A 21,205-nucleotide genomic window follows, 5' to 3' on the forward strand; every position below is an offset into this window, starting at 1 on the left:
GGAGTCCCCGCACCACATCACAGGGATGCTCCCAGCCAAGTGATCTCTGGAGCCTTGGAGAATCTGAATGGTCTCATGCTGGCCCACCTGCCACGACAAACCTCCTCCAGAGCATTCCCCTTCACACTTCACCTTCTACCACTCCCAAAGGCAGTCTGCTCCAATGAGGCCTGACTTCGTCTGTCCTAACGGGCACCCGCTGATTCAAGCACTTTAGGAGTACAAGGTGCTGTGCTTCTCAACCAGGGTGGCCCAACTTCTAAAATGGTAGTCCAAGCAGTCTCTACCTCCCGGGCAAACCCCCTGTGCAACAGCCCCAGTAAACGAATGTGCCGTGTGGGCTTTTGCAAGGTCGGCAACAGGGAGTCCCCTCCTGAAGAAGGTTCTCTCACACTGCCACACTATCAACGGCTGCCCCAAATGGGGTTCCCTCCTGTGGGCCTGACCAGGCCAAGGGCAGAGTTGTCTCTTTCCTTCTCCGAGTCGGACCAAACTGTCTCAGTGACACCTCTTCGCGGTGTCGACCACGTCCTTCACGGGGGCTGCTGCTGAGCCCTTTATCTCATCCTTTCACGGAGGAGAGAGAGAGGACTCTAGTGATTTTTACTTCTAGGGGAGAGGGGAGTGTCATGACTATGCTGCCATTTCCTGTGATGTCCTTGTGTCACGAACTCGCTTCGAATTTCGTATTAAAATGGGCCCACCATTCCCATTTGGTGAGGTCATTCAGCACCCCCATTTTGCACCTTTGACGTCTCTCTCAGTCAACACTTGGAAATGTTTGAAACGGCATGAGCTTGTCCTCACGTTCCTATCAGCTGTAAATCCGGGGCCCCAACCTGAACCTAACCATCGAGCACAACACCTCTCCACTCCCTGTGTAACACTGGGCAGGCCCCTTCACCTCTGGGTCTTCTTGAGGCCTCAGGCATGAAAATGGCAGGGTGCTATGAACTTATATTTGGGGCAGGACAAGGTCGAGAAGAGTGTGTCTTTGCTTTTACTCTTCCAAGCTGGAATGCCTTCCCTCTCCTCCCCATGGGTCCAAACGTCACTTGTCCTTCAGGCCCACTGCCGAGGAGCCTTCCCTGATTCCCCAGTCCACACAAATCTCTGCCTCTTAGGGTCAGGGCCGTACAACCTAGCTGTCTCTTTCAACGTTCATTTTGCCTCTCAAGCCAATCTCAGGATGTGGTTCTCTCTTGCCCTCACGTGGCCCCTGGGGCTGTTCCAGCCCACCGGCACGCCCCACGTGGGGTGTCGACTACAGCAGGGCATGGGTGGGGAGGCCCAGGTGTGAGGGGCCAGGCAGAGTGCCTCTGCCTCCACCCTGCTCTCCTCCACCTTACTGCCCCTCCTGCTGAAGCCTGCCCCTCAAGTCGAGGGTTCCTTATATGACCTCACAGATTCCACGGCAGTTTAACTGTGGAAACACGCTCCCCTCAGAGAAACTTCCCTGCCGGTTCTTCACCAGATACCATTCTCTTTGGTGGCCTGAGACAGGATGTCTTACCAGATCCTCTATATCTACTCAAACCTGTTCTCTGTTCCCTGGCTGGGCAGTGCACGAGGTACACCCAGACCGGGCATCTGTGCAAGAGGCATGGGGTACACACAACCTCACCGGGCTGCCACGTGTGTCTGTGGCTCTTGCCCAGTATGTACACCTGAGTGCTTTCCCAGATGTAAGTAATACCAGTGACCTGGGACACCTTCAGGATCCCACAGTGCTCACTGCTGAGGATGACAGAAAGCTCATCCCTGGACTAGTGTGCAGGAAGCTCCTGATCTTTATAAAGGGAGCCTAACGCCTTGGGCTACAGGATGCTTCCATTCACACCCTTTCCTGATTGGCCCCTTAGCAAAAGACAAGGGCATTTTTTGTTGGCAGATGGTAAATGGAGCAGTTTGAGGAAGAGGCCCACTCTGGAACCGCACCTTCAAACCCAGGCACCTCTGTGCTCTCATGTAGACGACATCTATATACGGGTCCCCTCAGACACATCCCATACGGAGCTGCTGAGTACTAGGGGAGAGGGTGGTGCCCTCTTCGTGGGAAGGCCGGAAGAACCAAGGGGGGTGAGGAAGTGCTAGTGAGACTGGAGGGCTGAGGAGATGGTGTCCCAGGAGGCTGGGTTGATGTGAGCCGAGACTTGGTACCCAGAACCCGGTTCTGAGTCTCCGGATCACTCTGCCTCAGTATTCGGCCTTGTTCTACTCTAGATACAAGTATCCAAGGGCGAGAGTTCAGTGTGGCTGAGACAAGCAGTATAAATGGGGCACAGGAGCGGAGCCCAACGTGGGAGGGGTTCTTAACCAAGTTAGATTAGAGTATTCTCTTCCAAGCCTTGACAGGCATTTGCATGAAAGCCTTAGAAGTGACAGGCTGCAAGAAATGTTTTCTCTGTTGTGGAAGGGAGAGATGGAGAGGATCATGAGCGCGATGACTCTCGGGCTCTACCGTTTTCCCTGGAAACGGTCAAGAGACTTCCTCATCGGCTGCAGCCGTAGGCTCTAGGAATTGCTCTTGCAGCCAGTGTCCCTTCTCTAGGGACTCCTAGAGGTGATGGGCAAAGGCTGTGTTTGGGTTGTTAGGTAGATTAAAGGTCTTCAGCCAGAAACTGGGAGAGACTTGAGAGAGGGAGATGCTGGCAGGAGACTGTGCACAGCAGAAGTGACTGATCACTTCTGATTTTCTTTGCTGCAGCAGTGGCGGCTCCCGGTTCTCCTCCGACACCTGGTCACTGCCACGTCCTCTACCGAGGGTGTGGAGGAACGCAGTTGGCCTGGCACGGGGAGACAGACTGCCTGCTTGGTGGCTACCGGGCCCACGGGGATGCTCCTTTGGCCACGCCAGCAAAGGCCCAAGCAGAGAAGCCAGGCCCCAGATGAGCTCCCAAGAGAAAGCGCTCTCCGGAAGAGTCGGACCAAGAATCTCGGTTGCTCCAGACCCAAGCTCCGGCGATTGCAGCGTTCACTCAGCTAACGATTACGAGGTGCTGTGATTCGCAAGCACGGTGGCCCCACCTCCGGGCGCACTCCCTGTGCAACAGCCCCAGTAAACGAATGTCCCGTGTGGGCTTTTGCAAGGTCTGCAACAGGGAGTCCCCTCCTGAAGAAGGTTCTCTCACACTGCCACACTATCAACGGCTGCCCCAAATGGGGTTCCCTCCTGTGGGCCTGACCAGGCCAAGGGCAGAGTTGTCTCTTTCCTTCTCCGAGTCGGACCAAACCGTCTCAGTGACACCTCTTCGCGGTGTCGACCACGTCCTTTACGGGGGCTGCTGCTGAGCCCTTTATCTCATCCTTTCACGGAGGAGAGAGAGAGGACTCTAGTGATTTTTACTTCTAGGGGAGAGGGGAGTGTCATGACTATGCTGCCATTTCCTGTGATGTCCTTGTGTCACAAACTCGCTTCGAATTTCGTATTAAAATGGGCCCACCATTCCCACTTGGTGAGGTCATTCAGCACCCCTATTTTGCACCTTTGACGTCTCTCTCAGTCAACACTTGGAAATGTTTGAAACGGCATGAGCTTGTCCTCACGTTCCTATCAGCTGTAAATCCGGGGCCCCAACCTGAACCTAACCATCGAGCACAACACCTCTCCACTCCCTGTGTAACACTGGGCAGGCCCCTTCACCTCTGGGTCTTCTTGAGGCCTCAGGTATGAAAATGGCAGGGTGCTATGAACTTATATTTGGGGCAGGACAAGGTCGAGAAGAGTGTGTCTTTGCTTTTACTCTTCCAAGCTGGAATGCCTTCCCTCTCCTCCCCATGGGTCCAAACGTCACTTGTTCTTCAGGCCCACTGCCGAGGAGCCTTCCCTGATTCCCCAGTCCACACAAATCTCTGCCTCTTAGGGTCAGGGCCGTACAACCTAGCTGTCTCTTTCAACGTTCATTTTGCCTCTCAAGCCAATCTCAGGATGTGGTTCTCTCTTGCCCTCACGTGGCCCCTGGGGCTGTTCCAGCCCACCGGCACGCCCCACGTGGGGTGTCGACTACAGCAGGGCATGGGTGGGGAGGCCCAGGTGTGAGGGGCCAGGCAGAGTGCCTCTGCCTCCACCCTGCTCTCCTCCACCTTACTGCCCCTCCTGCTGAAGCCTGCCCCTCAAGTCGAGGGTTCCTTATATGACCTCACAGATTCCACGGCAGTTTAACTGTGGAAACACGCTCCCCTCAGAGAAACTTCCCTGCCGGTTCTTCACCAGATACCATTCTCTTTGGTGGCCTGAGAGAGGATGTCTTACCAGATCCTCTATATCTACTCAAACCTGTTCTCTGTTCCCTGGCTGGGCAGTGCACGAGGTACACCCAGACCGGGCATCTGTGCAAGAGGCATGGGGTACACACAACCTCACCGGGCTGCCACGTTTCTGTGGGTCTTGCCCAGTACGTACACCTGAGTGCTTTCCCAGATGTACGTGATGCCAGTGACCTGAGACACCTTCAGGATCCCACCGTGCTCACTGCTGAGGATGACAGAAAGCTCATCCCTGGACTAGTGTGCAGGAAGCTCCTGATCTTTATAAAGGGAGCCTAACGCCTTGGGCTACAGGATGCTTCCATTCACATCTTTTCCTCATTGGCCCCTTAGCAAAAGACAAGGGCATTTTTTGTTGGCAGATGGTAAATGGAGCAGTTTGAGGAAGAGGGCCACTCTGGAACCGCACCTTCAAACCCAGGCACCTCTGTGCTCTCATGTAGACGACATCTATATACGGGTCCCCTCAGACACATCCCATACGGAGCTGCTGAGTACTAGGGGAGAGGGTGGTGCCCTCTTCGTGGGAAGGCCGGAAGAACCAAGGGGGGTGAGGAAGTGCTAGTGAGACTGGAGGGCTGAGGAGATGGTGTCCCAGGAGGCTGGGTTGATGTGAGCCGAGACTTGGTACCCAGAACCCGGTTCTGAGTCTCCGGATCACTCTGCCTCAGTATTCGGCCTTGTTCTACTCTAGATACAAGTATCCGAGGGCGAGAGTTCAGTGTGGCTGAGACAGGCAGTATAAATGGGGCCCAGGAGCGGAGCCCAACGTGGGAGGGGTTCTTAACCAAGTTAGATTAGAGTATTCTCTTCAAGCCTTGACAGGCATTTGCATGAAAGCCTCAGAAGTGACAGGCTGCAAGAAATGTTTTCTCTGTTGTGGAAGGGAGAGATGGAGAGGATCATGAGCGCGATGACTCTCGGGCTCTACCGTTTTCCCTGGAAACGGTCAAGAGACTTCCTCATCGGCTGCAGCCGTAGGCTCGAGGAATTGCTCTTGCAGCCAGTGTCCCTTCTCTAGGGACTCCTAGAGGTGATGGGCAAAGGCTGTGTTTGGGTTGTCAAGTAGATTAAAGGTCTTCAGCCAGAAACTGGGAGAGACTTGAGAGAGGGAGATGCTGGCAGGAGACTGTGCACAGCAGAAGTGACTGATCACTTCTGATTTTCTTTGCTGCAGCAGCGGCGGCTCCCGGTTCTCCTCCGACACCTGGTCACTGCCACGTCCTCTACCGAGGGCATGGACAAACGCAAGTGGGCTCCAGTAACTCCGTGGGAGTCTCTGTCAGCAGGGAAGAGACTGATGGGGCTTGAGGAGGGCCTCCCTTAAGAAATAGTCTCTGGGGACTTCCCTGGTGGCTCAGTGGGTCACAATCCGCCTGCCAGCACTACTTACAATAGCCAAGACATGGAAACCACCTAAGTGTCCATCTACCAACGAATAGATAACGAAGATGTGGCACATACATACAAAAGAATATTACTCAGCCATAAAAGAAATGGAACTGACCTATTTGTAGTGAGGTGGGGTGGATATATCTACAGTTTGTCATACAGAGTGAAGTAAGTCAGAAAGAAAAAAACCAATACCATACGCTACCACATATATATGGAATCTATTTTATAAAAAGGTTCTCATGAACCTACAGGCAGGGCAAGAATAAAGACGCAGATAGAAAATGAACTTGAGGACACGGGGAGGGGGAAAGGTAAGCTGGGACGAAATAAGAGAGTAGCATTGACATATATACAATACCAAATGTAAAATAGCTAGCTAGTGGGAAGCAGCTGCATAGCACAGGGAGTTCAGCTCAGTGCCTTGCGACCACCTAGAGGGGTGGGATCAGGAGGGTGGGAGGGAAATGCAAGAGGAAGGGGATATGGGTATACAGGTATGCATATAGCTGATTCACTCTGTTACACAGCAGAAACTAACACACCACTGTAAAGCAATTATACTCCTACAAAGATGTTTAAAAACAAAAAATCAATCCGCCTGCCAATGCTGACGACATGGGTTTGCTTCCTGGTCCGGGAAAATCCCACATGCCGCGGAGCAACTAAGCCTGCGAGCCACCACTACTGAGCCCATGCACCACAACTACTGAAGTCTGCGTGCATAGAGCCCGTGCTCCGCAACATGAGAAGCCACTGAAGTGAGAAGCCCGTGCACCGCAACGAGAAGTAGCCCCTGCTCGCTACAGCTAAAGAAAGCACACGCGTGGCAACGAAGACCCAACGCAACCAAAAATTAATTCATCAAGTAATTAAAACTTATATTTAAAAAAAAGAAATAAAAAAAACTCTGCTGGGAATTCCCCAGTGGTCCAGTGGTTACGACCCTGTGCCTCCAGTTCAGGCGGCCTGGGTTCACTCCGTGGTTGGGGAACTAAGATCCTGCAAGCTGGCATCAAAGACCAAAAAAAAATGAAATAAAATAAAATATAATAACACAAGAAAGAATCTCTGATTCAAGGTCTAAAGGGTGAGAAGGTGTTTATCAGGCCAATATGTGGGCAGAATATTTTTCCCATTGCACTAAGTAGCACCTCCATTTACCCAATTATACATCCTTAATCCATATTCCCCATAACCAATTTATCACTAACTCCTATTCACCTCCAAGCCATGAGTAACCTTCCAATTATGACTCTAACCCGCCTCCTTTACTCCATTCTCCAAGGCCACCACTGTGCACAAAGCCAGTCTCCTAATGAGTCTTCCCAAATCTACTCCCGTCCCCTGCTTTGCATTCTATTACAGTAGCCAGTATGGTGTCTGAAAAAGGCATCTCTGCTAACACCACTTCTCTGTTTATACCCTGCAATGGCTTCCGACCAAGTTTAGGATAAATCCCAAACTGATGATGGATGGCAGGTTGAAAGACAAGAAGGAGGTAGGGTGTTAAGTTAGAAACAGGGATAAAGGGTCTAGGCAAACAGCGAAAAGGGCTGAAAAGAAAATGATCAGCACTTGCACAACAGTCCTGATGCAGGCAGGAAAAATGCAGGAATAGTGAAGGAATACCAATAGCCACTTTTTATTTCTGTAGTGCCTTTGCCATTCCCAAAGTGCTTCATTTATAACTGTGATTCTCAAACCTAGCTGTACATTAGAATCATCTGGACAGATTTTAAAATACTACCAATGGTCAGGCCTCACCGTAAGCCAATTACATCACAATATACAGTTCACTGGGGCAGGAATTTTGTCTGTGTCGTTCACTGTACATGTGAAAAGTAAATGGCACATACATGGTGCTGAGAAAAGTTCCTGAACGAATAAATGAATGAAGGAATGTACCACTATCACCTAAGATCCAAGGAAGAATTCTTTTCAAACCCTAGGGAGTCACCAGGCAATGACAGTTACGATGGCAGCTGTGGGAAACACAATACCAAGTGACACTAACACTGCCAGGTGCCGACACTGGTTTCCACAATAAGTAAACCTTTCTCATTTCTAAAGTACTATACTGTGAGATACGCATGTAAGTAACAGCTAGATGTTACTCAATGTCTGCTGTGAGCAGGAGGAAAAGACAAGGGTCTTACACAGTATCTACAGCCATGACAAGAAGAAACTAGGGGCCATGGGCAGAGACAGGCTCCGACAGGCTCCAATCCCTGTAACATTCTGAGGTGATCACATTGTAAGGGCTCGAGCACGAGAAAGCAGCCACTGACCAGCTACCCTGTCTCAAATATTTGGAGAAAGTAAATGCAAATACATACCTATGCATTATTCCTTTCCCATCATTCTTTCAGTGTATCCCTTCGGGCTTTGTGCAAAGCCATTCTTTGTTTTGTACCTAAAAAACGAGTGGCACATATCAATGGATGAAACATGTCAGAGCAGACATCCAAGGAGCTCTGCAGCTCACGAACGAGGAGCTCCGAATCCTGGGAAAGAATCGTAAAAGTAGGGTAGAATCACAATATCTTAAGAGCATCCTTTATATCAGCCACCCTCTATCATATCACCAATCAGTGGGCATCAGCCTATACACGAACTCTGCAGTGACAGACAACACAGCACTCTCTAGACAGATCAAGGCATTGCTCGTTGCTACAGCAGTCTATATCAAATTCAAAATCTGACTCCCTGGCACCCATCACTCCCAGGCTGCCTTCTGGAATGGGACACCCCAGGGCACACCTCATCTCTTTTCCATCTGGCACATTTCCCAAACACATGAGGACAATGTTGTTCTTCCTAAAGTTCTCTGCTCCCACGTCACCCTCCTAAATCACTCCTTCCTGTGTTTAGGACTTTCAGGAGCCCCCAAGGGTTTCGCACCCCAAGGACATGACAAGCATTGGCATCAACGTGCCTGCTACAGATTCTGGGAAAGGGGCAGGGCCACACAACAGTCTGGCAAATGTGACTGACTACCTGACGTGAGAGTACATCGGACAACCTCAGCCTCTCTTCAGTCCTCAGCCTCTATCCAAGGTTTCTCCATAGCACACTATTGACATTTTGGGCCAGCTCATTCTTTTGGGGTGGTGGGGAAAGGCTGTCCTGTGCCTTGTACGATATGTGGTACCATCCTGGCCTCTACCCACTAGATGCCTGCAGCACCGCCCCGACCAGATGTGACCAAGGAAAATGTCTCCAGCCATTGTCAAACGTGCTGGGGGAAGGGTGAGGGCAAAATCACCCTCACTCAAAGGCCACTGCTCTATCCAATGGCTCTGCTCACCCATGAGTACTCAAAACGCTCTCCTCTGCTGCCTTAACAAGTAACTCCAGAAAGTCCATCGTGTATTAAAATGCTATATGAAATTTAATAGTATTTATCTCTATAACGGTATCTCCTGACATGAAAGGAATACTCTTTCTCCAGATGTTAAGAACCTCCCAGGTGGTTAATCCGCATTTACCTTATCTCCTACCACAAGCAATGGAAAGGACAGAAATTATCTGACACCAATTTTCGGATTCCGTTCAAGAAGTACCAGTAGTGTAAGGCTTTTTTGCAACCTGAACAACCGAATTCAAATAGAATATTCTGCCTGACCATGGCTTTGTGAGACAAGCCACAAACCTGTAGCAGGACCCTCCTCGCTGCTGTTTATGGAATTGAGGTAGCTGACAGGAAAGCAGGTGGAGGTGCAGGTAAAACATCACCACAAGGCAATGGAACATTATCTTTTGCCATACTTCCCCACATATAGCCATTGCTGGCTTTTGCCAGTTAAACTGTCAGAAGAAAATACCCATTTGGCAAACACATTCATGAAATTTACCCATATCTCCTACTGTTTGCAAGCCAATGGAAGGCATCAGCTGCACTGCAGTGACCAAGGCTACCTAGTATCTATGTTCAAATATAAAGCCGGGAATCTATTCTAAAGATAAAAAGAAATTCTTACGATACTCTAGTACCCATTTGAACCTTTATTACCGTATTAAGTGCTTGCCATGTAAATATTACGTAACAGCGTATAACCCTAGAGGGCCACTTTCCTGCTTGCAATGGAGTGGAACATTCTAAGTACAGCGAGCATATATCCCCCCCAAATGCAAGTGTCAAGGAAGCAGGGACTTTGCTTTATTCACAACTGTATCCCTAGGACCAGAACAAGTCTTGGCATATAAGAAACGTTCAATGAATTATCTGTTGAATGAATAAATGAATCACAGGTTTTCTGGATAGTATTATCTTAACATACTTTTTAATAGTAAATTTGAAAGGAATTTGCTGTACACACACATGCCACTGACTTGCCGCATGATTTAACTCACAAAGCAAAAAAACATACTTTTGTCAAACTTCATGTCCTCAAAATGTGAGCAGCATCATTACACAGACTCATAGGGTAGGGTTAGTCACCAGATTTGTATACAAAACTCAGTCTCAGTTGCCTTCACTTACAAAGTGATCCACTGCCTCTCCTTTCAGTTCCCGTAACTACTTCACTTCAACTATTATACCAATGGCAATAGCCACCTAACGTCTTTTCTGCCTTTCAATCCATCCAAAACACTTCCACCGGACCATTCTTACTAATGTACTATTTGATTACAACAACCCTGGTTTATTCTCTTCTCCCTATGGCACCCTATTACCTAATCATAAATGCCAATGATCATCTTCATGGTAAAGCACGCACCTGCCAAGGGCTTCTCATTATCATCATTTAATCCTCACAATGCGATAAGGCACGTTTGGTTTTTATTCCACTACACAGAGGCTGCAGACTGAAGCTCAAAAAGGCCAAGTAAATGGAAATGGAGTTTTGAACTCAGGTTGTCTAACTCCAGAGCTGGAGCACTTAACCCATATCCTAGTGCCTAGCTGGCACGAAGGGCTCTTTAAGATACAGCCCAGCCTACCTCTTCACTTTTCTCTCCTACTCCCTCACCTTCAGGAGGGTATATAGGTTTTATTTCACACTCCCAATCCTATCACTTTGCTGTGGCTGCGTGAACTAAGAAGGAGTCTGAAACCAAGCGCGGGCTTAGCAGGAGGCAATGCTGTGGTATGAAAGCAATGCCTGTGAGAAGCTAAGCACCATGCATCCCTGTCCCCCTCTCATGTCCCGTGCTTTGGTCACATACATTCATTCTCCCCTTGCTGACATTATTCCCACTTGAAATGTGTGTCCCCATCTGCCATCTTGAATCACCCTTCAGGGGTCATCTCTAGCACTGTTATAAAGCCCTTTTCTTAACCCATTACTAGCTTCCCGACCCTCCAGCTCTCTCAACCCTCAGAGTCTACTTTTTCCCTGGCTCATGTTGTGCTGCCTCAACCCCCAAATCAGCTCTCTATATAGTGGGCTGGTGCCCTGTGCATAAATCTCTACCTTCTGACATAGCTAGCAAAATACCTCGAAATTAGCAGATGTTCAGTAAACATCGGACGGGCTTCCCTGGTGGCGCAGCTCTTGATAATCTGCCTGCTGATGCAGGGGCCACGGGTGCGTGAGCTGGTGTGGGAAGATCCCACATGCCGCAGAGCGGCTGGGCCCGTGAGCCGTGGCCCGTGAGCCTGTGCGTCCGGAGCCCGTGCTCCGCAACGGGAGAGGCCACAACAGTGAGCGGCCCGCGTACCACAAAAAAAAAAAAAAAAGAAAAATTGACTGGAAAGTAAAGAGGTTCCCAAGCATCCCCTCCCACACACAGTTCCCCCTATTAGCTACATCTTATATTAGTGTATAGTGTGGTATATGTTACAATGTATGAACCAATATCCATACACTATTATTATTATTATTATTACTTTTTTTTTTTTGCAGCACGCGGACCTCTCACTGTTGTGGCCTCTCCCATTGCAGAGCACAGGCTCCGGACACTCAGGCTCAGCCGCCATGGCTCACGGACCCAGCCGCTCCGCGGCATGTGGAATCTTCCCGGACCGGGGTGCGAACCAGTGTCCCCTGCATCGGCAGGTGGATTCTCAACCACTGCGCCACCAAAGAAGCCCACATACACTATTATTAATTAAAGTCCATAGCTTACATTATGATTCACTCTTTAAATGTATTATGACGTGTCCACCATCACTGTATCATATTTGTTAGATGTATTAATCATTGTGAAGAACAAATTGTGGCGTCATTGATCTTTTCTACTTCATTAATTTATGGTTTATTATTTCTTTTCATCTACTCACTTTAGAGTTATTGTACTTTTTCTCAGTTGTCAACTGGGAAAAATAAAAGCACCTTATTATTTCATTCAACCCAGGTTTTTCAGCCTTCCATAGACAGTTTCTTGGGCCAGTTCCTCACCCAACGTGCCTCAAATCCCCAAGTCTTCTTTCAGTATCTTAGGTCTAACTTTTTAAATTCAGTTTTGCTTCTCTATCTCCTCTTCTCTATGTTACCAGTCACCTGATAAATCCAGATGAGTATACTGTAAATTCACTGAAGGAGGAACATCTCTACCTTTCTACTGCAAATAAATTATTCCAATTTCTTTCAGTTCACAGTTAAAAACAAAGGTCTCTATCATTTCATTTCCTAAAACATGATCTTCATCATGACCCTCAGGCTTCAGAAGCCTTCTCTGGTACTTAGGTTAGCCTTCAAGGTCTTTGTAATCTGATACATTTTTTCTACCTGCACCTTTTTCTCTCTCAGTATAGGCAAACGTTCCACTCAAATGAAGCACAATCCACAAATTAGCCTTTATGCATTTTATCCACATTATTCCCCACTGTGAAGCATCTCTTCCACCTGTGAAATTTTCCACAATCATGCCAGGTTATCAAATGATTGGTTGCAAAAACTCATTCTTGCACTTATAAAATATTAATATAAAGTAACATAAAGCAATCTAGACATAACTTTTTCTCAACAATCTATTTTATCTTGCTAAACGAACTGGCAGTTTCTTAGATGCATGAACTATACTTCATACTTTTTCGATCTTTAAGAACACAACGAAGGACTCATCACATTGTAGATTTGCTAATACTTACTGAAATGCAGGTATATATCAAATAGAACATACCTTGCCTGCCAGGCGACTGCAGATGATTCCATTGCTAGATATAAGAGAGTCAGCCACAGTAGTTTTTCCTGTTAAAGTAACAATAAAAATTTAAATCGATTTCTTTTTTTAAAGGGTATGGTGGGTAGATTGTATCAACAAACTTAACATCTAACCATAGAACTGGTTTAGTAAATATTTCCTATTTACCTATACTAAGTGAAGTGAGATACAACGGGCATGTTAATTAGAACTTTGAACAAAACATCATCTGGAAGGACACAGATTCCAGCACTCCACAGTGCTGTAATCTGTACTGCCAACCCTGCGGATCAACCTCACTTTAAAATCCGTCAAGCAACATTTTTTTTTAAGGACCGAAAAATATTTTTAATTGAGGCATAATTTACACAGAGCAAAATGCACAGTCTTAAGTGATAAGACAAACCACTGTACCAATCAAAATATAAAACATCTCACAGGGCTTCCCCTGTGGCGCAGTGGTTGAGAATTCGCCTGCAGATGCAGGGGACATGGGTTCGTGCCCCAGTCTGGGAAGATCCCACATGCCGCGGAGCGGCTGGGCCCATGAGCCATGGTCCGTGAGCTTGTGCGTCTGTGCGTCCGGAGCCTGTGCTCCGCAACGGGAGAGGCCAGAACATTGAGAGACCCCCGTACCACAAAAAAACAAAAACAAAAAACATCGCACGAGTTAAGCAGAATCATGTAACACAGGTTCTGAGGTTATTATGTCAAGGCTACAGACGTGTTATATTACAAAGCCATTTCAAAATACTTAAAAATACAAATACTTAAAAACTCAACTTTTCGTTTAAACGACAACAAAATATACTACATAGAAGAATAACAATCATTACTTAGCTGTGTTCCTCCCACAGCACACTTTTAAAGGAAATAAGACTTGCAGCTTAGCAAGCATCACTCTCATCTGCCCAGAACATCACTCCACTGACACATGCGGAGACGCAGCACTTAATTAATGAAAATAAGCCATTTGGAACAGATTCTTACCATGGTCAACATGAGCCAAAACACAGGTATTCCTGATGCTAGCCGTGTTTTTCTGGAGTGGAATCATCTTATCCAAACTATTGAGCACCACGGTCACTTATGTCCTGTGACTATTAATTAAACACGTATTACAAATGGCCGAAGATCGGGGCGTTAAAAGATCAAAGTTTCTACTGCTGGGAGCTGACAAGACTTCTCGAGTCCCTTAAAGTAAGAGCCCAACGGCTGCTTCCTGAAGGGACAGACCCACCCAGGCTCAAGTCCAATTTGAGCACTTCAACAAATACTGTACCACGACTGTACTTGCGGAGTTTACTCATCCTTCCGGATCGGCCATTTGCGATGAATCACAAAGCTCGTGGGGGTTGGGTGCACAGTGACACCTGGAACTCTGCCCCGTACTCTGTACTCGAGCATTATTTCTCCAGGTCAGCGATTACATACTGGAACGGTCTTATGCAGGAGGGAGAGAAGATGCCGACATCTCTCTCTTCCCCTGCTCGATCTTTTTCCAAGCCTCTCCTATCACTCCCACTTGCTTTCACTGGAGGTGAAACACCCAGCTTCCCGACTAAATTTTGGGGTCACGTGCAGGTGCAGTGAACATCTTCCATTCCTTTCCACACTGGGGAAACAAAGGAAAAACAAACCCTCAACTCTACATTCCCTTTATCCTCACTCCCTTTTTCTTTGAGGATCCCGGGTCCACACTGAGAAACGGCCGGCCCGGCCCGGACACTACGTTCGGACGGCAGCCGCTCCCAGCCCGGGCTCACCCCTAGCCCAGTCCCCGCCCTTCCGCCGCGGCGACCCGAGACCGCCACTGCCTGGAGTAGGCGGAAGATGACGCCCGGACGCCTGCGGACCCGCACTTACCGGCTTCCGCCGACCAGCCAGTCCCCCTTGGACCCCAGCGCCCGGCCACACCACGCACTTCGCAGGCACCCAGACCTCCGCGTCCACCAAACGCACGCGCGTCAGGTGCGGGGCTGAGGACGCACGCGCGTCAGGTGCGGGGCTGAGGACGCACGACCTTTGACCCGTCCGCGTCTCTGGCGCCGCCGGAAGTAGGCCGTGCGTCCGTTAAACCCGCCCCTCCCCGCCGACTGACGGGACTGAGGTCAGTGCGGTGGAGTTGCAGGAGCTGCGCGTGCGGAGGAGCTATGGAGCTGACCCCGGGAGCCAGGAGCATGAGGACCTGGAGTCTGTGTCAGATTTGTACCTCCGGGTAAGAAACGGCCGGTGTGGCGACCGCCGGGGCTTGGAAGCGAGCTGGGGTCTCGGGGAACGGAACCCTCAGAGTGGCCGCCCCGCCATGTTGGAGGACGCGGGGCCCAGCGACGCCTCACTTATCCCCGGGTCCGCAGATGCTCGCTGCTCACCCGCCAGCTACCTTGGGTTAAGCAGTTCTGCTTTGTCGGGTCCTATCCAGGGGCGCAAACTGAAATGCTATGGCGCCAGGCGGATAATATACACCTGTGTAGCAGCGGCTGGATGTCAGGCTGCCAAGTGTGGAGACCTGATCCGACGGGGACAGTGTATGCCCACAAAATTTCTTTTTAAATTTATTTATTTTTGTCTGTGTTGGGTTTTCGTTTCTGTGCGAGGGCTTTCTGTAGTTGCGGCAAGCGGGGGCCACTCACTATCGCGGCCTCTTTTGTTGCGGAGCATGGGCTCTAGACGCTCAGGCTCAGTAGTTGTGGCTCTCGGGCCTAGTTGCTCCGCGGCATGTGGGATATTCCGAGACCAGGGCTCGAACCCGTGTCCCTTGCATTGGCCAGCAGATTCTCAACCGCTGCGCCACTAGGGAAGCCCCTATGCCCACAAAATTTAAAAAAAATAAATAAAAGGAAACGGAAGGAGAGTAGAACGGTGTGCAAGTCTATGGGTTTTCGACCCGTGTTACACTTTCTTCTGTTCGTAGCTTTCCATCCCGGCCTGACCATATTCCCGTTCCCAGTCCCATCCAAACTGCTTTCCTTTGGGATCTGACGGACTGAAAATGTAGAAGGTAGTCTCCTGAAACCCAGAATTGGTCAGTGAGTTCTGCCTAACCTGTAAGCAGTCATCTCCTTCCTCAGCTTCCTTGCTGACCCAGAGATTAGACGACTATTTGCTAAATAACTATTATGAATATGTCAATCCTGTCGTACTGTAATCCCCTCCAAAGGAAAAACACTTCACATGGTGATGGAAAGCAGTTTCCCCATAGTTTCAAGGAAAATGTTTTAAATTACTAATTGGATGTAGATTTAAAGATAAGTCGACCTTTGAGGATTTGATTCGTATCTGAAAACCCTGATGTGCAAGAAAATTGTTTAATTTTTTTTCTAATCTTTAAATTAATTTCTATCCAACCTAAGTTCCTTTCCCATCCAGCTGTCAGGAAATTTCAGTCTTCATTATGTTGGAGGCTCCCTTTTCTCCAAGCAGTAAAATGATCCAGGGAGCAGAGGCATTGCCAATGCAAGAGGAGTCTTCTCTGGGCTTTAGACATTGGTAATGCTTCCCCCTGAAATGTCTCTTGCTGAAGTTCGCAGAATCCCTTCAAGAGTGGTGCCACTGCTGCTTTGAAGTTTACGTATGAGGTACAAGAATCTTGGCAAAGCTGGGAGCCACTGTTGTAGGCTTCCACCTAGCCAACACTTGATATCCAGCCACCTCCTGGAACACTGATAGAATGGGGCAAAGACCCCTGCTCTTCTAAGAACTCCCTACCCCTCATCTTCTACCTCCTTCCTCTCTCTGGGGAATCGTCCCCTCTTCCCTCTTTTGCAGTCCAGGACCATCTGTTTCCTCTTAGGACCTTATTTTCAGAAGGACATCTGATTTCATCTCTTCATGAATTGTTTTTTAAAAGACAGGAGAACGTGTTGACTTCAGGCAGCTTATATCCTCGGCCCTTCCAAAAGTCCTGCAAGAAGGAAATATCAGGGTCCTGACTACCTGCTTGAAATAAAGGAGGGGAAAAAAACTGGGAGAACAAACTCATTAATATTTCAATACATTGCCTCTCTTTAGGAGGATCAAGATTGTCAAGAGACCCCTTCAGGGAAATTTTGACCTGCATCTGCTACTTTTTCATCTTGCTGTTTGAATCTTTTTTTTTCATACTATGTAACTAAATCTTTTCAAATGTCTATTTCTTTCACTGTGTCAGTCAAAACAGCCATCTATCTCAGAACATCGTTTTTCTCTGCAATGTGTATATACAATTGCTCATGTGAGTTAAACTATGATAAGTTATTTATGTTTGCATAGGCGACATCATTGCCCACATGGAATGGGCATCATTGCCCACAGTAGGCACTCACTATTCAGTGTGTGAAAGACAAAAAAGTCCTTTTAAGCCTAAACTTTTCGTTTGGACTCAGCTCTTTTGATCTTTGTCCGTTCAGTTCTTTTCTCTATTTTCTTAATGTGTACACTATATTCAAGATGCAGTCTTAGGCAGTAAGTATAAAAATATCAATAAAGAGAGGTTCTTGCTTTCCAGGAACTCATACATCAGCTTTCTATAATTTAGGGTTTTTGAAATGCTCTGTAGCAACTTTAATTTTTAGTGCTATCTATTTTCTTTTCATTTCAGATAGAGTTTATTTTACTTACCTAGCAAAAGTGGAGACCTTCAAACCTTTACTCCAGTACTTATACCTTTAACATTTCAGGCAACTCTTGCAGTGCTTTGGTGATTCCAGTTACTTTTGTAGGTTTGCGGCTCTTCCAGAGATGTGAAGATTTTCCATAGTCCTCATACTTTGGTGTGATTTGGAATCATCTAGAAAGGTTAAAATTGCAGATTCCACAGCTCCACCTAAAATAGTCAGTAGATAATGAAGTGGATCCCAGGAATATGCATTTTTAACCAGCACTGCTGGTGATTCTGTTGCTACAGACACAATGCAATGGGCAGGTATTGGACTGTTCACTGGGTATGACAGGGAACAGAAAGAAGGGCTTTCCCACTATGTTTATAGTCTTGTGGGAATGATAGTCCCACAACAAAAATCAGGTAAACAAGATAACGACACATTATAGTAAATGAGATGAAGGAATTGAGCAGTTGGTTGAGATAGAGCAAATGGGAATGGTTGCTCTTTTCTCTTCACCTTTATTCCTTTCTTTCTTGATGCCTTAATGATTCATAATGGAAATTTGAAATAAATTTCACACTGTTCATATTTATTGAATAAAGATTTTGCATTTAACCAGCTCGGAGTGTTAAAATCAAGAAAGTTTAACCTGCCACATCTTTCTGTCAAAGGCAGTTGCTTTTCCATTCTGTGCTTTCTCAGTTGCCTTGTTCAAGTAGCCTGTAATAATAAAAAAAAATAAAATAAAAAAAGAAATGTCCCAACTCCCAAAAGGTTCAAATATGCCAACAAAAGTAAAACTTCCATTTCTTAAATCATCATCTTTCCACTTACTAAAACATTAGATCTTTTCTTCGTAGTTTGACTAGGGAACTAGCAGTATTTGCAAGAGCCATATTCAAGGGGTTTGGAAGTCTTGCTTGACTCCCTCATGGTGACCACGTTGACTAGGCAGCAGAAAGCATCTGATTCATCTGTACCAACAAAGAATCGTGTGTCATTCTGTTCTATACTTTTCTATAATATAGGAAGAGACTGTGTAAAGAGCAGATGTCTGGACTTGTACAGGACTTTTGATCCTTTATAGCATTACAGCTGTCGCACAGTAGAACATCGCCAGAGTTGGCCGGAAGTCTGCCCTGAAAGTATGATTCCAGACATGTCAAGTGTTTTAGGATATATCAGATGACTGAGAGTGCATTTACCCTTTACTACTTCTCCATAGAAAGTAGCTTTGGGTTTGGAGGTAAACTTTCTAACTCCTAACTAATCTTACTAGAGAAAGTAAGACTTCTAAGCTTTCTCTGTCCTCTCCACTTCCTGATTGCATTTTAGCCTATTCCTCTCTAGCTGGTATTTGGGAAGAGCAAAGAACAACTCAGATGTCTTGAGAAGCAGAGATATGGGATTTATCCACTAAATAATATTTCATAAGCATTCGTTAACTGTCAGGTGCTATGCTAGGCACCTGGAATACAGTGGTGAGCAAAATAGTCATGATGTCTGTGCTCACAGACGTTGCAGTCTCGTGAAGGTGTCAGTCAAAAACACTCAAAATAAGTATGAAATTGCAACAGTGATCAAATCTGTGAAGGATAGGTGCAAGGTAACTTCGGATCCAGAATAAAGAGGCTTGACTTTATCAGGGAAATGAGAAAAATGAGCTAAAATCTGAAGGCTGTAAAGCAATTAACTGGATTAAGACTGTAAGAAAGTGCCTTCCAAGGAGAGAGCAGCATGTAGCAGGAAGGAGCATGGAAAGAAGGAAATTGTCAGAGAAGGCCAGCAGGAGCAGAGAAAGGAAGAGGAAGCACGGTGTGATTTGAAGCTAGTGAAAGAGGCCGTGTTCAGTTTTTTCTATATCCTTAGAGCAATAAGAAGCCACTGAAGCTTTCTTTTCTTTCTTGTTTTTTGTTTGTGTGTTTGTTTGTTGAGGGGGGTACGAAAGAGAGGTGAGGAAGAGGCTAGGGAGATGAGGGCAAGAATGACCTGATCAAATTTATGTGTGAAAGGATGATTTTGGGTGCAATGTAAGAAAAGATTGGAGAGAGAACTAGTAAATGAGTTTAGGAAGGTATTGAATTGATTTGAATGAGCTATTATGAAAGCTTGGAATGGTGATGAGAGAGAGAAAAGCGGATTTAAGAGATATTTAAGAGGCAGAATTGACAGGAGCTGATGATGAACGAAATATAGGAGGGAGGTGAGGCGTGAAGGGTTAGTCCTAGGTTTCTGAGTGCAACTGAAGAGACGGTGATGCCAGTCACTAAAATAGGGAACAGGCCAATAGGCCCAAATTTGTTGGGGGAAAATAGTTTGATTAGGGGTATACTAAGTTTTGAGGTGCCACTGAATATCCAACAGGCCACTGTAAAGACTGGTACGGAGCTAAGAGAGGAGGTCTGAGTGGAGACGTACGAGTGAGAGGTGTTTCCACATAGTTAGTAATTACAGCTGTGGGAGTAGGGGCGTTGTCCTCACGAGGGAACATTGGGTGAGAAGGGGAGAGTGGGTAGCCCCAGTGTCGAGGAACTGCCCAACTTTCTGACTGACTATAGGAGGGCGAAGCTGCATAGGAGACCAAGAAGAAATAGTGAGGAAGGCAGGGAGAGAGAACTTCTCAGAAATAGAGGGAGTGGGCAATAACGTCAGTTACAACTTGAGAGGTTAAGTAAGATGAGGACTAAAAACGCCTGATGATTTAATCACATAGAAGTCACGGTGCACCTTCAAGCTGTGTTAGAGAAGTGACAGTGCTGGCAACCAGGTTGAAGTGGGTTGATAGGGGTGAGGAAACGGAGTTAACAAGTCTGAGAGGTTATATCGTGACTAGAGAAGGGATTCAGTGAGTTTTGGTTTTTGGAGCTTATGGACATAAACAGAAAATATTGATTAATACAAGATGGTTTAAATGAATGATGCAATGAGTGAAACAATCCATAGTGTCCCAAAGAAAAAAAGCAATTTTGAAGACTTGTAGTCATTTGTAGAGCTAACATATCATCCTTACTGTGTACTAAACACTCATGCGTATGCTGTACATGTGTGCATGTGTCAGTCCTTCCAACAACCCGATGAGGTAGATGGTATTATTGTCCTATTTGATATCTAAGGAAACTGGAGCATGGAGCATAGACAGGGTAAGTTATCCCACATCATAAATCTGGTGAATGACAGAGCCAGGATTTGGACCCAGGTAGTCTGATCAGTCTGAGTCTGTGGTCTCACCACCCCACCAGACAACCTCAGTGTCTGCAGTACTACCTCTGCCACATAATGTTATATAATGTCCAGGGTGGCTAGGGTACCATATGACTCCTATCCCTGGCAAGGGCTTCTGGGGATCTGAAGGTGGATAAGACCTCAATACTATGAATATGATTTATGTCTAAAGGCCAGAGTTTAGACGTAAATTGTTTCTTCAATTGATTACTTAATGGTGAGCAGAAAGACAGCATGACTTCAACAAGAAGAGAGCATGCCCAAATCGTTTATTATAGTCCTTAATAGGATGAATAAGGATTTTGACAAAGTGGACCCAGGCGATAGAGTTAAAATTTTTTTCAGATTCATTAAATCTTTAACCTGAGATTTCCTTCCGGGTTAGGAAAAAATTCAATGATTTGAAGATTGTATTTATGTAAGATCCAGTTAACTGAGGATCCACTGTAAAGATGTTTCGAAAACTAGGATTTTTGACATTTATTTTTCTTATATTTAGTCACTGGATAGGACATAAAGGAATTCAATAATCTCTTTCAAGTAGCTTATCGACCATCACCATTTTAATAACTTCTTAGACTTTTCAAGTAAAAAAAAAAGTCTGGAAAATTTTAATACTGCATTGAAATACTTAGAAATAAAAGAACCTG

General features: G+C 46.6%; 2 long non-coding RNA genes across 10 annotated transcripts in view; one reads left to right on the plus strand and one right to left on the minus strand.

Annotated features, from left to right (window-relative positions):
• The window catches only part of LOC136792138 (uncharacterized), a 55,581-nt gene extending 40,842 nt beyond the window's left edge, over nucleotides 1–14,739 (minus strand). For all 4 annotated transcript variants that reach the window (XR_010835444.1, XR_010835442.1, XR_010835443.1 and 1 more), the window contains exons 1-5: nucleotides 14,617–14,739; nucleotides 14,033–14,365; nucleotides 13,741–13,850; nucleotides 12,730–12,797; nucleotides 7,998–8,074 (exon numbers count right to left, since the gene is read on the minus strand). This is a non-coding gene — a long non-coding RNA (uncharacterized lncRNA). The remainder of the gene's footprint in view (nucleotides 1–7,997; nucleotides 8,075–12,729; nucleotides 12,798–13,740; nucleotides 13,851–14,032; nucleotides 14,366–14,616) is intronic.
• A 114-nt stretch (nucleotides 14,740–14,853) lies between these two features.
• The window catches only part of LOC131765947 (uncharacterized), a 111,944-nt gene continuing 105,592 nt past the window's right edge, over nucleotides 14,854–21,205 (plus strand). For all 6 annotated transcript variants that reach the window (XR_010835446.1, XR_010835448.1, XR_010835450.1 and 3 more), the window contains exon 1: nucleotides 14,854–14,968. This is a non-coding gene — a long non-coding RNA (uncharacterized lncRNA). The remainder of the gene's footprint in view (nucleotides 14,969–21,205) is intronic.

The sequence above is a fragment of the Kogia breviceps genome, chromosome 11 (assembly GCF_026419965.1).
Source record: "Kogia breviceps isolate mKogBre1 chromosome 11, mKogBre1 haplotype 1, whole genome shotgun sequence".
In the NCBI taxonomy this organism is placed as follows: domain Eukaryota; kingdom Metazoa; phylum Chordata; class Mammalia; order Artiodactyla; family Physeteridae; genus Kogia; species Kogia breviceps.